Source organism: Pipra filicauda, unplaced genomic scaffold (assembly GCF_003945595.2).
Source record: "Pipra filicauda isolate LSUMZ 115617 unplaced genomic scaffold, ASM394559v2 scaffold544_size365909_pilon, whole genome shotgun sequence".
NCBI lineage: Eukaryota > Metazoa > Chordata > Aves > Passeriformes > Pipridae > Pipra > Pipra filicauda.
The window spans coordinates 261108-275853 of record NW_024104692.1 but is presented as its reverse complement, the minus strand read 5'-3'; the positions used below and the strand labels follow the sequence as shown (position 1 = coordinate 275853).

At 51.1% G+C, this 14746-nt stretch overlaps 1 long non-coding RNA gene across 1 annotated transcript; it reads right to left on the bottom strand.

Moving 5' to 3' along the window:
• Positions 1 to 6963: 6963 nt before the first annotated feature.
• On the bottom strand, positions 6964 to 7422 carry LOC120324462. The gene is made up of 3 exons (XR_005565800.1): positions 7278 to 7422; positions 7190 to 7228; positions 6964 to 7003 (listed from the first exon to the last, which is right to left on the bottom strand). It is a non-coding gene; the product is annotated as an uncharacterized LOC120324462 (long non-coding RNA).
• Positions 7423 to 14746: the final 7324 nt, after the last annotated feature.

The following is a 14746-nucleotide window of genomic DNA, read 5'->3' as shown; positions in this document are numbered from 1 at the left end:
TTATCTCTGAACTTCTTACGCAAATCAGAGGTAGCCCTGAATGATGTATGCTAATGTTGAGCTGTGTCTGCACCCAGCAGCTGTAAGACTCAGGAGCAGAAAAAGGGCTGAGCCTCTCTGAGATGACAGCTTGGAAGACCCACTGGGGAGGCAGCTGAGGCCATTCCCCCCTGTCTGGCCACTGCCAGTGCAAGGCAACCCCTCTGGCAAAAAACAAGAGTGTTTCAGGACAAAAGCTTTCAGAAATGGGGCATTCCTGACTTCTCAGCTCTGGCATTCCTCTAAACTACAAGTCGAGTCTCCTTGGAAAGGTTTTGCTGCCAGCTCACGGCGTGGGCTCATCACAGCCATGCTCAGGGAATCACTTCCCAGCCAAGTCTTTATCCTGCTTTTACCAAACATCCTGAAGGACAGGGAGCAGATCCCATACTACCAGAGCCAGCCATTCCTCCACTGAGCACGTGGTCAGGTGAGCAGGAAACCAGAGCCAGGGACCCCCAGCTGCTGGACTGGTGTGGGGTTTCCTGGCAGCACTGCTTACACTCCAAGTTCTTTGAGCAGCCACATCTGAAAGTTGGAAGCATAGCTGTTAAATATAAGACATCTCACAGATCACTTTGCAATTTTTATTTTTCTGTTATGCAAGTGGATGTGGGGGAAGGTATTGGTGCACTGTATATGTTGGCAGGAGGTTGGAACGAGGTGATCTGTAAAGCCTCTTCCAAGCTCAACCAGTTTGTGATATTAAAGTGTTCCTACAAGCAGACATAGGACTGTGTCTGTAAATAATAAAAGACCCTGTTAGCACAGAACACAGACTCATTCTCTCTGCTTGACCAAGTGAAATCCAATCAGGAAAGTCTGGGCAGAGGATGTTCCCACTGAAACCACAGGAGTAAATTACCCCACCTGAGTTAGCATTTTGGATTATAAATCTCTTTCTCTTCAAGCACTGGAAATACAAAAACAAATCATCTATTCAAAAAATTAGATATATTATATTAGCAGAGTGTAATTGCATCATACATTACAATCTACAAAGTTTGCTGACTGTAATCTGCAAATTAATGACAGTTAAATGTTTCAAACTCAAATCTTAGCAAGCATCTCCAATTCCCCCGCTGCTGGGGGGATATCGGCGAGAAGGATCTCGTTGTAAATTATGTATTCAGAGCAGGAAGATGCACTGAAAGAGATAGAAATGTCCCCAGAAGGCACTTCTAGAAAGGAGTCATAAATTCAAATAGGAATCGAGAAAGCCTGTTTGAGCTGTAAATCGCAACTGTTTTCAAAACAAAAGTATCTTCATATAAATATCGAAGTTTTTTACTTCCATGGCACAAGTGAAGGATTTACTGAGATAAACACTGAGTGTGTAACCCAGGGACAGTCAATACCTAAAGCAGCTTTTACAGATACAGGTGAAATACTGATGGATCAACACTTAACAGATCAAACTCCAAAGACACACAGGAAAACTGGTCTGACTGATCATGTAAAGCCAGTGGGGAAAGGCAGTGGGATAACTGAGGTACAGAACACCTCAAGAAAGTGCCCCAGGTCCCAGCTGCAGAAATGCCCTCGCTGGAGGGAGTGTGACAGTGGGCACTAGGCTGGGGACACGGGGCAGCCCCAGCACACAGCCTGGCACAGGCCTGGCAGGTGCAGGTGACAGAGGGAACATCAGCAGAAGGGCTTGTCCTGACCCTGGGTTAAAAAGGGCAGGACAGAACAGAGATTCCTGGGCTTCTCCACGGACACAGGGCAGTGCTGCATGAGCCCTTCAGCTGTTCTGCCTGACAACAACACCCAGAACCTGCAGCACCCACCAGGTCAGAATCAAAATTCAGGCACTCGGATCATCCTGGCAAATCCTCAATATTTGCAGAGACCTGGGAGCTGGAGCTGGAAGACTGAGCTCTCTGCAGGGGCATGGCCTGGGAGGCCTGAACAGTGCTCCAAGGATCCCCTCTGAGTAACAGGGGCTGACAGGACTTGTCACACTACAAGAACAGCCATGGCAGAGCAGGCTCCAACCCAGACCTGCCAAGGCTGTGAGTGTGAAGCCTCCACACACACATCCAGAGCAGTGAAGGGCATGTTAGCACAGGTCCAGGATGTGCTTGGCACAGGAGCAGCACCAGCAATGAATTAAAGGCAATAAAGCTGGTGCCAAAGCAGAACTCCCAGTGCACCCTCAGGAGCAGGAAATCCCAGCAGGACAGTGGTTCATTACCAGCTTTGGCCCAATCCCTGCTCTGGTGGGATGGTGGGACAACAGAGAGGAATAGGGAGGGACCTTCCAGCCCATGAAGGACACTGCTGTCCTCAAGCCAGGAGAAAGAAGCAGAACCAAGGGAATCTCATCACCAGCATGGCTCAGAAGAAGAACTTTCAGAAGTGTTACTGCAGGCAAGACCTGCAGCAGTGAATCCCAGTGGCACTGGCTGCACAGAGGACATCCCTGGGCATCCCTGGACACCCCTGGGCATCTCTGGACATCCCTGGGCATCTCTGGACATCCCTGGACATCCCTGGGCATCCCTGGACATCCATCCTGCTCTTGGCTTCCTTGGCTGTGTTCGCCTCTGGCCATCAGATCTTCCCATTAGTTCACCCCCAGCTGCAGTGGAGCTGCAGGAAGGCTCTCAGGATTGCATCCCAGGCATGTGGTGAGCTGGCAGCCCTGGCTGTGTGTCCAGCCCAGAGCTCCTGGGAACAGAGGCTTCCCTCCCGTGCAGCTCTGCAGAAGGACCGGATGCAAATCAGAAAGAAAACACAGAGAGATAATATACACACAGCAGATTTTTGCAAATAAACTGGCAGAAACATAGACAACGCACAGTGATTTAGCTGATCTTAAAAAGTCTCTGCAAAAAGATCTTTAAAAGCTTTTCAGGAAAACAAGTTTTCCTGGCTAGACAGAATGTGCAAGGGGATTGTGAGATGTGGCTGGGGAAAAAGATGGATGAGAAATAGATGGTTTCTGTCCCAGTGTAGAGATGGAGCAGGGACAGACCTGAAGGCAGAAAATGGGCCATCCATGAGAAGGTCCCCTACAATGGTAGGTGAGTTAATTTGAGTACTAAAACCACCCTTTCTCAAAGAAATGCTAACACTTACCAGACTGATCCTTGTTCCCATGTTTGATTGGTGACAATAACAGCAAATACAGCAGACCTTGCAGGATGAGAGAAAGAAGCTGAAATTTTAATGTATATTATGACAGAAGCAGGAGACTCTTTTGGTTTTTCCTTTCAAAATAATCTCTGAGTTTTTAGGAGACTGAAACCTCACCCCAAAAAAAGTCTCTGCTTCTCACCCCAGAAGAAACAGAACATGAAACTGCAACTGAAGTTGTTGTTGCTCAATAAATCAGAGAATCAGAGTTCCAGGTGGGAAGGGAGGTCAGGGCTCATTTGGTCTGACCTTTCCTGGCCAGAGCAGAGTCTGGGCAGGATGGTCCAGCACCTGCCCAGCTGCACCTGGAAAGGGCCCACCAGGAGTTCCCTGCTGAGGTCCTGCCCCCCCCTTGGCCTTGCTGGGACAGACACAGAACTGGGGAACAATGTAGGAAGGAGGGGACTTGAGGGGTCCCCATCCCAGTGTCCCACTGGGAGCAGGGTAAACATCAACACCAAAGTCAGTTCAAGCGACCCAGGCTCCAATGCTTCCAGCTTTCTCTTCTGCTGAGAAGAGGAAGAAAACTCTGATTTTGCACACACAGTTTTCAGTGCTGCTTGGAAGATTACATTTTTTTAATTGTAAAGTGTTATTTCATAAACTCTCTTCCTGAGATGGTTGGTTGAACATTTCTCCAGCTTTCTGCCTGCAGCACTGACACTCCCCTCCTGCAAACCTGCCTGTCATTGACTGAGTCAGGCAGTGAATGATGGCCAAGAGTGTGGGAGCATGTGCTGACCCCAACACCCCCCACACTCCCCTTTTCGCTCACTGGTGGCATTTTGTTGGGTTTTTTTACCCTCTAGTCGTGTCTGTTTTGTTTGAGAAAAGAAGGAATAAGCTTGCAGGGATGAATTGGTTTCCATTTATAGCAGAAATATGGCAGAGTAGGTTGGAGCATCCTATGTGATAAAATAGCAGGTGTCACTGAGTGGAGATTTAATGCTCGCTCACAGGGAAGCAGCACACACACACTCCCTCCTTAAATCCGACCTTGGTGTGATAAACACCCCCTTCCACAGCTCCACGTGGAGATTTGTGGAGCTGGAAGAGAAGCCATGTGTCTTGGATGAGAGTGAAAGCACTTTATTCCTACCAGGGTGCAGAGAAGATCAAACACATTCGTTTCTGGAGCTAAAAAAAGAAAAAGCTTTTAAAAGAGATAATGAACCATTCAATTCTTTAATTTTATTTTACATGTAATTATTTAACTTGATGCATTTTTTCAATTGCTTCATCATTTTAAACTTTCTCCAGAGCAATTATGCATATCAAGGCTTGCACCTATATCTTTAAAGAAACATACTCTGCAAGCAGCATCAAACCAATATTTTTACAAAAATTCTATTAGTGTTTGATATTTAGCAAAGTGTTTAACTTAAATCTAAATGAACTGTGCCCTTAAGCATTTTAAAAATACCAAGTTTAAAATGTTAAATGCAGATGAGGCTGAATAAGATTTGTTTTCTGATGTGTTTTCTAATGAGTTTTCTGTGATTTTCCTCTTTTTCTTTGTGAGGTTTTCATAGAAATTTGATTTTCTTTAATTTTCCTACTGGAGACGGGAGCAGTATTTGTGTGTGTCTGAGAGGGAAGTGCTGGATGTGCTCAGTGCCTCTGATGTTTCCCAGGAGCAGAGTGTGGGTGACGGCTGCTGGCGATGGTAGGGGTGATGTGGGCAGGGTTCAGTCCTGTTCCCAAGTGCCACATCCACACGGCTTTCAAATCCCTCCAGGGACTCCACCTCTGCCCTGGGTAGCTGTGCCAGGGCTGGACAACCCTTTCACTGAGGAAATTTCCCCTGATATCCAAGCTAAAACTCCCCTGATGTAATCTGAGGCCATCCCCCCTGGACCTGCTGTTTATTACTCGCTGCCCAGGACTGAGCCATGAAAACCAGGAGCAGAAGGAGCTCCTTTGGAAAGTGTTCCCAGTTTGAGATGTCCTCACCAAAATGTCCTTCCTGCCACTGTGATGGACTGGGGCCAGCAAAGGGGCAGGTCTGCAGGACAAGGGAACAGACACATTAGAGCCAGTGAGGCAGCCAGGGAATAGGGCAGAGCTGCCCAGCTCAGGGAATAGGGGAGAGCTGCCCAGTTCAGGGAACAGGGCAGAGCTGCCCAGTTCAGGGAACAGGGCAGAGCTGCCCAGCTCAGGGAACAGGGGAGAGCTGCCCAGCTCAGGGAACAGGGCAGAGCTGCCCAGCTCAGGGAATAGGGCAGAGCTGCCCAGCTCAGGGAACAGGGCAGAGATGCCCAGCTCAGGGAATAGGGCAGAGCTGCCCAGCTCAGGGAATAGGGGAAAGTTGCCCAGCTCAGGGAACAGGGCAGAGCTGCCCAGCTCAGGGAACAGGGCAGAGCTGCCCAGCTCAGGGAACAGGGCAGAGCTGCCCAGCTCAGGGAACAGGGGAGAGCTGCCCAGCTCAGGGAACAGGGGAGAGCTGCCCAGCTCAGGGAACAGGGCAGAGCTGCCCAGCTCAGGGAACAGGGGAGAGCTGCCCAGCTCTGTGGCTTTCCATCAGGTCCCTGGACTGGTGCCACTTAATGTGGAGAGGGCAGCTGGAGGTGCCCATGGACTTATGTGGAGAGGGCAGCTGGAGGTGCCCATGGTGGAAAGACATTGAAGGAACACCATTCATTGTCCTGGGGACTGGCACAGGCTCTGCCAGCAGACCCCTCTTGGATCTCTGCCGCAGTTCCTTCGGAGTCACACAGGGCAAGGCCGAAAGCAAAAACACAAGTAGAAATTATTGCCTTTGGAATTCCTGTGAAGTTCATCAAGAGTTCTGGCTTTGGCAGGGTGGTGGTGTTCAATTTATTTAATCCAGCCAGCCAGCTCAGTCATTAATTAATCAGTCTCAGAAAAGTCTGATGACAACCTCATATTAACAGCAAAAGCATTGATTCTCACAGTGGCACAAAATGAAAATATAAAGGAGAATCAGAAGAGACATTATCCATGGGAAATCAGAGCTCTCAGCAGAGGCAAGAGCAAAATCCATACAAATGTTCAGAGGAAGATGCTAGACAGTAAAATATTTCAACCAGATAATATTAATTATACAGTAAGTTCAATGATACACTTAAAGTCATCGGGTAGAACAGAAAACACATCCATTGGCACTGGGAGAAAGGAATTTATTTGAAGAATATGGTTGCAAGAAAACCTCTCAGTGAGTCCTGACAGATCCCTACTGCTATTCCTGTCTCTCTTCGTGCCCCTGCACTGCAGACACAGCTCTGCCCTCCTTGGGGGATCCTCCTCTGAGCCCCCAGGAGAGAAGCTCGTGGGTGAAGCCATCATGGTGTGACAGAGCTGTGAACAGCTCACTGACAACAAACACATCTCCAGTGTCCATATGGGGAATGGAACAGCCTCTGGATCACCAGGGTCTTCAAACTCAGCAGTTTTCACTTTAAGAGAGTTAAATTATTACTACAAAAAATAAAGGGGAGGGGGTGAATTGCATCAAGGAAAAAATCAAGATTTCTGAAAACCCCCATATGTGGAGAAAACTTCCACTTGATCTTTCAAACTGCAATTCTTTGCTGTCTCCTTCAAACCAAACCACCTGCTTTTTTCAAAACAATTGTTATCACTGATAATATTATTTTCAATTTTAACAAGTTTAACTCGGTGCAACCTCCCCTGCTCATTTCCCTGCCTTGTCCTGTCTTTCATATGCCACTCCCCAGCACTCCAGGAAAATGGCTCCATCCAGCCCAGCATCCCCAGGTCCTCCAGCACGGAGCCTCTGACCATGGACAGCAGTAAAAGCTTCTCACTGTGGCCCCACCAGCCTCCCCTCCTGGTGTGTGACCTGGAGACCTGCCCCAGGGATGGTGTCTGAGCTGGAGACCTGCCCCAGGGATGGTGTGTGACCTGGAGACCTGCCCCAGGGATGGTGTCTGAGCTGGAGACCTGCCCCAGGGATGGTGTGTGACCTGGAGACCTGCCCCAGGGATGGTGTCTGAGCTGGAGACCTGCCCCAGGGATGGTGTGTGACCTGGAGACCTGCCCCAGGGATGGTGTCTGAGCTGGAGACCTGCCCCTGGGAGACCTGCCCCCCCAGGGATGGTGTGTGACCTGGAGACCTGCCCCAGGGATGGTGTGTGACCTGGAGACCTGCCCCAGGGATGGTGTGTGACCTGGAGACCTGCCCCAGGGGTGGTGTCTGAGCTGGAGACCTGCCCCAGGGATGGTGTCTGAGCTGGAGACCTGCCCCAGGGATGGTGTGTGACCTGGAGACCTGCCCCAGGGATGGTGTCTGAGCTGGAGACCTGCCCCAGGGATGGTGTCTGAGCTGGAGACCTGCCCCAGGGATGGTGTGTGACCTGGAGACCTGCCCCAGGGATGGTGTGTGACCTGGAGACCTGCCCCAGGGATGGTGTCTGAGCTGGAGACCTGCCCCAGGGGTGCAGGCACATGGGGCAAAGCCAGGTGAAATCCTGGTGGGATGCTGGTCCTGTAGCAAGGCTCAGGGAGGAGCAGGTGACCCCCTGAGAGCTGTGACTCCAGCGTGGATCCCGTTCAGAGAAAACATTGCCATCCATGGCTCATGTACAAATGGGCTTCAGAAAAAAGAACAGCCGTGGCCTGCAGGGTTTTCTTCATGTTCCCTGCTACCATTTGCTCCCAAGAGTAATTGCATCAGGGTGGGGTCTCCCAGTCAAAACGCTTTGTGCTCTGAGAGAGGAGAATCATATCCTTTCTGAACAGAGCTCTCAGCTTGGCCAAACCTCCAGGATCTGGGGCTCCATACACCTACTTTGGGGTCCTACCCAGACTCGGTGCAGGTTATCTATTTAGTTACACAGGTAAGTACCTATTTATTTATTTAATTAATCATCTCCACTGTCCTTCTGCTCTGTCTCAGCCACACCATCTCCCTGCTCTGTCAGCTCGGGCCCAGGCAGTGCCTCCCCACATTCCCACATGCCCAGGTCACTCTTGGGGGTGTTTTCGGTGCACTCGGAGGCAGGGAAGTGGGGTGACAACTGTGGGCCCCAAGCAGGTGTGTCCCAGAATCCACCAGGACTCCAGAATGGTCTTTTCCTTTTAACTAAGAAAACCATTAAGGTTGTTTGCCTTGAGCTCTGGTTAATGGACTGCACGGATTATTTATTTATTTTTAAATGAACACACTTTATTTCCCCAAAGTGCTGCTGTTGACTTTCTCTAAGTACTGCCATCTGGCTCCCCTGGCTCAAAGGCACAGAGAGGTGGGGTGGTAATAAATAAGCAAACAAAAAAAACAAACAAATAAAAGTTCCTGATCCCCTGCGATTGGAGCATCACCCAAACATTTGTGGGGCTGTTAGATTCAATAATTGTCTTACTGGTGCTTTGGAAAGAAAGCAGCACGATTGCACTGACAGCCCACAGCACTGAGTGAGAATTACCAAACCAGTCTCCTCGGCTGAGAGTCTCTCCCTCCCTTTCTTTCTGTGCTGCTGGAGACTCCCCTCTGCCCAGGATCATCATTACCAGGCTGGGAATGTTCATCCTGGCTTTATTTCCCTTTGCAGAACAGCTCAGGGCTCAGAACCATAGCCTGGCTTTGCTTTCCCTTTTCCTCCTCCCATTCCCCCTTCCAAGAGACCATTTCCCAGCCCCTCACACCAAGGGACACATCACTGTCCAGAACAAGGTGAGGCCGCTTGCAGCGGCACAGGGAGATGCTCCTGCTCCGGGCTGAGCAGTGGCACCGGCAGAGCCATGAGGAGCCCTGGGGAGCAGGGATGGCGCTGTGCACAGGCTGGCCCGCTGCTCAGGTGCTCTTTTTCCATCTCACAACCCCCATCAGCCTCCGCCGAAACACAAACACGGCTGTGCCAGCAGCAGGACGCTCCCCCTCCCAGCTCCCAGCACAGAGGGCAGGAACAGCCCCGACGGCAAGGCTGGAAATGGGGGCAGGAGCGTTTGTCCCACACAAACACACGCATCAGTCGCGTGTGCCAAGATTACACTGAGAAATTATTTCATTTTAGAATGAAAGCTCACTGCCTCTTCCACCCCAGGGCGGGAGCCAGAACGCGTGGAAAATGTAGGTTACAGGCAAGGATAATTGTTCTAAATTGCCAGGATAGGCACAGATCCTTCAGGTAATTGTGGGCCCAGGGAAGCTGGCAATCCATCACACTCTTTCCAGCTGCAGAGGTTCTGCCCGTTCTTACTCCCCGCGCCGGTGACAGGTAATTTGTGCGAGGTACCTGGGAAACCAATTAGAGCGCACGGGGCAGGGCTCGCACGGCGAGTGACAGCGGCTGACAGGCGCTTTCTTTGGAAGCAATCCCCCGAAAACAGCGCCGGCACAAGGACACGGGGACGGGAGCGCCGTCGGCTCCCTGTGTGCAGCTGCGGCAGCCGGGCTGTCCCCGGTGCAGCGCTCGGAGCGGGGCAGGGCGGTGTCACACACCCGCTGCACAGCCCCATCGCTGCCGCTCTGCACCACCGCCCCTCACCAGCCCGCATTCCGGCCGGCAATGCACAGGGAAGGGGGCACTGCCCGGCACGGGGCACTGCCCTTGCTCTGCCACACCTTGTCCTTCCCTCCTGCCCGGGGCCTGGTTCTCCTGGATGAGTTGCAGCGGATATTGGAGCTGGCTCCTGCCCTGCCTGGGGTGCTGTCCCACAGAGCACATCATTCTCACAGGCGTCAGCCTGAGCTGTTCTCCGGGTCAGGGGGAATTCCTTCAGGAGATGCCATGCTCCCATCACCACACCCCCCACCTCCCCCCCCCCCGAAGACTTACAAATTAATTTGTTGCCTGCTGAGAGCATTGGCATCTTTAATCAGGCACAAATCTTTCTGGAGAAAAAGACATTTCACGGTTGAGGACATTTCACCACAAGATCTAAACAAGGAAATCACTTAATTGATGATACAAGCTGTATATCTAGCAAAGAATTGTGTCTCAGGAGGTACCAACACTTTTGGTGTCTGAACCAGTGACCTAATGACTTGCTGTTGGATTGGAAGGAAGTCGTGTCAAACCTCCGTGGAAGCAGCAGAGCCTCTGGCCAGGACTCTGCACAGCCTTGGAAGACACTGGTGGGAGCCCAAAGCTTCATAAGCTGTTCCCATAAATCCAGCCCCTCAGTTCTGTCACTGCAAATAAAATAACAATAGCAAAAGTAAAATAAAAATTGCCCAGTTACTTTGCTTTCCTGTAGGGAAGGTAAACAAAGCTTTACAGTTTGTCAGAGGCATCATAAAATCCTCTTCAACACATCGGGGAGTGCCACTTCCTAAATCATCAGCTGAGATTGCTCTTCCAGCCTTCACTCAGGCACACGGAGCTGCTCTGGGCTGTGGGCAGAGCTGTGTTCAGCAGAGAGGGATCCTGTGCCCCAGGATTCACAGCCGCAGGGATCGGGGTACACCGTGTGCCCGTTTGGAGTGGGAGTGCAGAGCCTCTTCCTCTGCAAATAAGGGGAAACCATCCTGCTCCTGCTCCACTGCGTTTGAGAGGGTGTTGGTTGGTAACCCTTTCAAGTGTAATGTTCCTGGTGTTTCCTGGTGATGAACTAAAGCCAAGGGAGCTCGGTTGGCATCACTTGCCACAGCAGCCCTGACATGGAGGTGCCACCTGCAAACCCCCTCCCCAGCTGCCCGAGCCTGCACACTGTCCTTAAAAGAGACTCCAAGTATTCCTATGAGGGCTTTCTGCTTTTTTCCCCTGTTTATACTAGTAGATATGAACCCCCCACCCACGTGCTGCTTTTACACAGATCCTTAGACATTCCCGTGGGGACCAGCGGGCTCAGCTCCTGGCATCCTCCAGCTTCATCTTCGGTTATGGCTCCAGCAATGCTGAGTTTACACCCTTGGAACAGTTTTCCCTCTCTGTTCCCTGCCAGGGAGGGAGGCTGTGGGTGGCAGAGCAGAGGCAATGTGTCCCTCAGGGTGGGCTGGGAGGAGGATGGGAGCCTGGGGACGGGGCTGAGCCAAGGGCGCTGCCACAGGGCTGCTTCCCACGGGTGGCTGATGTGGAGCAGATCTGTTGGCAGGCAAAGAGGAATATCATTGCCTCAGGTTGTCTCTTAACTACTTTCAATTTTTTGTCTACTCCTGGTGTCAGGCAATATTTGGAGGCTATGACAGCAAATCAAAGAGTGGATGAGTCTGCTCATCCTCCCCACCCTTGGGTACAGCCGGACCAGAGCTGACGGAGCTCCTTCTCCAGAGGTGCCTGCATTGCTCCCCAGGATCCCTTTCTCCACCATTTTTGGTGATGATCAGTCAACCACACCATGGCCTCTTTGGAGGCTCCTGTGCCCACCCCATGGGGCCAGGTGGGGGGCCCTGGGGCTCTTCTGAGACCCCAAGAGTCCTGCACAGGGGATCCCTGGCCCAGAGGAAGCTGTTGGACCAACATCAACCCTGCTGGGGCAGAGGAGGCAAAAACTGTGTCCTCAGACTTCCAGGACAATTTACAGTGATGTTCTGACTTGCTGCACAGTAGCAGTGGCTTTTTGTCCTCACCTTTTATTAAATGTAATAGTTGCAATAATTCACCAATAGCCTATTATTCTTATATACAAAAATCTGCAAATAAAATGTAAATGTGCAATTTTGCTATTATTATTTCCATCTGAAAGTATCTGTCACACTCTTTTCATAGATTATTCCACATTTTCTCCTCCTCTTAATAGCTATGTCATGCAATAAGCCATGCAGGATTGTTTGCTCACTTATACCTTTTATCATCACTTTTTAAATCAGTGTTTCTTAGAAATGCTTTTTCATGCTTTATAACCTTATCTGTGCAGCTTTATCTTAAAAAAAGTACAAGCCAGAGGTAAATCATACCGGGATCTTCACCTTTACAAGGAGATTAAAGCCCTGTAGCTATTTTTTAACCTGTTAGTTTTATACTGTGCTCCTTTCCCCTGTAAACACTTGCTCAGGCACCTCAGTAATGGGCCGTACACAGCTGCCCATCTCTGGAGAGACAGCAGAAGGATTGCCCTGAGCTCCACGAGGCCTTGCAGGAGGAGATGGGATTTTAAGCCCCAGTGACTGCAGGCATTTTTATCCACATTCCAGAGGGAGAGATCCAGTGTTCTGCCACCACCACTGACATTCAGAGTGGCGCCGAGGACACAGAGCAGTTACACACCCAAGTGCACTTCATCAGCCAGTTCCACAGTCAAATATTCCATCAGCTCACCTAAACTTATTAAAAGCCTCTTCCCCATCAAAGCAAGAGGAGGAGGAGGAGGAGGAGGAGGAGGAGGAGGAATCACTGAACAAAGGGCAATGTGTCACATTTCCCACAGTCTGTGGCTCAGGTGTCCCTACAAAGCCCATGGCTCAGGTGTCCCCACAGCACAGGCACCCGTGAGGAGCTGTGGGGCCACGTGGGCACTGGCACAGCCACGGCATGGGGGGCACTGGGGAGCAGGAGCACAGATGGAGGTGATGCCTCCCCGAGCTGGCAGCACCCACAGGGATGCTCGTGGCTCATGTCAGACCCCCAGGACAGGGGTGGCCCAGCACAGGTAACCCAGGTGGGGAGGAGACCCCAGGGACCCCTCAGGAATGGCTCGACTGTTCCTGCCACAGGGCAGGACAACCACCAGCAGGCACTTGCACAGGGATGTGGTGCAGAGTGGGGATGGCCCCTTGTCACCTGTCAAACCCCCCGTGGGGGAAGCTCCACAGCCCAGGACCTGGCTCAGCAGCCAGGGCAGCCCTGCCTGGGAGGTCATCAGGTGTTCCCTGCTCCAAGGGCAGGCACAGGCAAACTCCTGAACCTCCTGTCACCTCCTCCTGCATTTCTGCACTGTCACCTGGGTGTGCCCTAAGCCCAGTGAGTGCCCCCAGCTGCCTCTCTGGAGCACACACAGGTGACACACCGGTGGCACTGTCCCTCACAGTGCCACTCTCTGAAAGGTGACATCTCCATTCCTGCCTCAGCATCCTCACAGGGCTCCGAGCTGCCCACAGAGGGGCTCAGGGGCTTCTGGGAATGCTGATGTGGAATTTCTCTTGCCACAAAAAGTTTCTGAGCTGTTTCTCAGTTTCTCAAATTCAACAGGAAATGCTAATGTGTTTGATGTTAATTTAGGGAGATGAAATGGGAAAGGAGTGGTGGAGGTTCCGTTCCCACGGGATGTCCCTGCAGCTCTCCCTGCAGAGCCTTGAGCATGGCCACTGGCCAGGGGGAAGCCCCAGAGTGGAGAAGCCAATCTCCTGCTGCCCCATGCCCAGCTCTGCAGAGGCACACCCCAAACTCCACCACCACGACCAGTACTAATCATCTGCTTCCAAAGACAACCATCACTGCCCTGTACATTTTCCCCAGGGCACTGGATTTCCATACCAGGGTGCTGCTGCCCTGGAACCCCCTGGCCGTGGAACTCGGTGTCCTGGCTGCACAGCCGATGGATTTTTCCAATCATTGTGGGTCCATGTGATCGCTGGGAGCCCCCAGGCTGCAGGGTGAGCGTGAGAGGACAGTGAGACCTTCCCATGTGGCAGTGTCCATGTGGGCAGCCACTGGGAAAAAAGCAGCTTTGGAGATTCATCCATGTGTTGGTCCTAGGGAGCTGCCCTGCAGGATCTGCCTGTCCTGAGGGCAGACACCAGGGAGGGATCTGTTTGACAGCTGGGGAAATCATGGAATCCGAGAGCAGTTTGGTGTTGGAAGAGACCTGAAAGATCATCCCATTCCACCCCTGCCATGGGCAGGGACACCTTCCACTAGCTCAGGTTGCTCCAAGCCCTGTCCAGCCTGGCCTTGGACACTCCCAGGGATCCAGGGGCAGCCACAGCTTCTCTGGGCAACCTGTGTCAGGGCCTCCCCACCCTCCCAGCCAGCAATTCCTTCCCAATATCTCACCTAACCCTGCCCTCTGGCAGTGGGAAGCCATTCCCTGTGTCCTGTCCCTCCATGCCTTGTTCCCAGTCCCTTTCCAGCTCTCCTGGAGCCCCTTTAGGCCCTGCAAGGGGCTCTCAGCTCTCCCTGGAGCTTTCCTTCCATAGTGCTTCATTACACTCAACCCTCCATCACTGCCCCTGTTTAGTGCTTATTTCAGAAACCATCCTAATAATTGTGCAAGCAAATTATCAATATATTGATCATTTTAGTAAAAGCATTAATGAGAGGGGATATCCTAATTTATTTTTAATTTGTTGCTTAATCATATTTCCCTGAACTGGATATGTGTAGAAAAAGCCTTGGTAAAAGCAAGACTGTGGGTTTTTTCTCAGTGTTGACTCTCATTATTCTTCTGGTTTTAGGTTTTGTAGTAAATACAAACAGCCCACTAATAATAAATAAAAATATCACCTGCAATGGGGTATGTTTTGGTTTTCAATATGAAGGTCTTAAATATCAGTTTCTTCTCCTGTCTTCTGGGTGCTTTTTCATTGTTAGTTGCCTTTGAAACACAGAAGAAAAAGACATTTTAAGCAGCAAATCATCCTTCTTACCTTTGTGACAAGGGCTGTGTGTGTTTGGAGGCAGTGAGCATGGCTGTCACATTGTTCCTCCAAACAGGAGGATTTATTTCCTGCAGGATCTGATGGAGGTTTGGTTGTTGCAGACAGGTT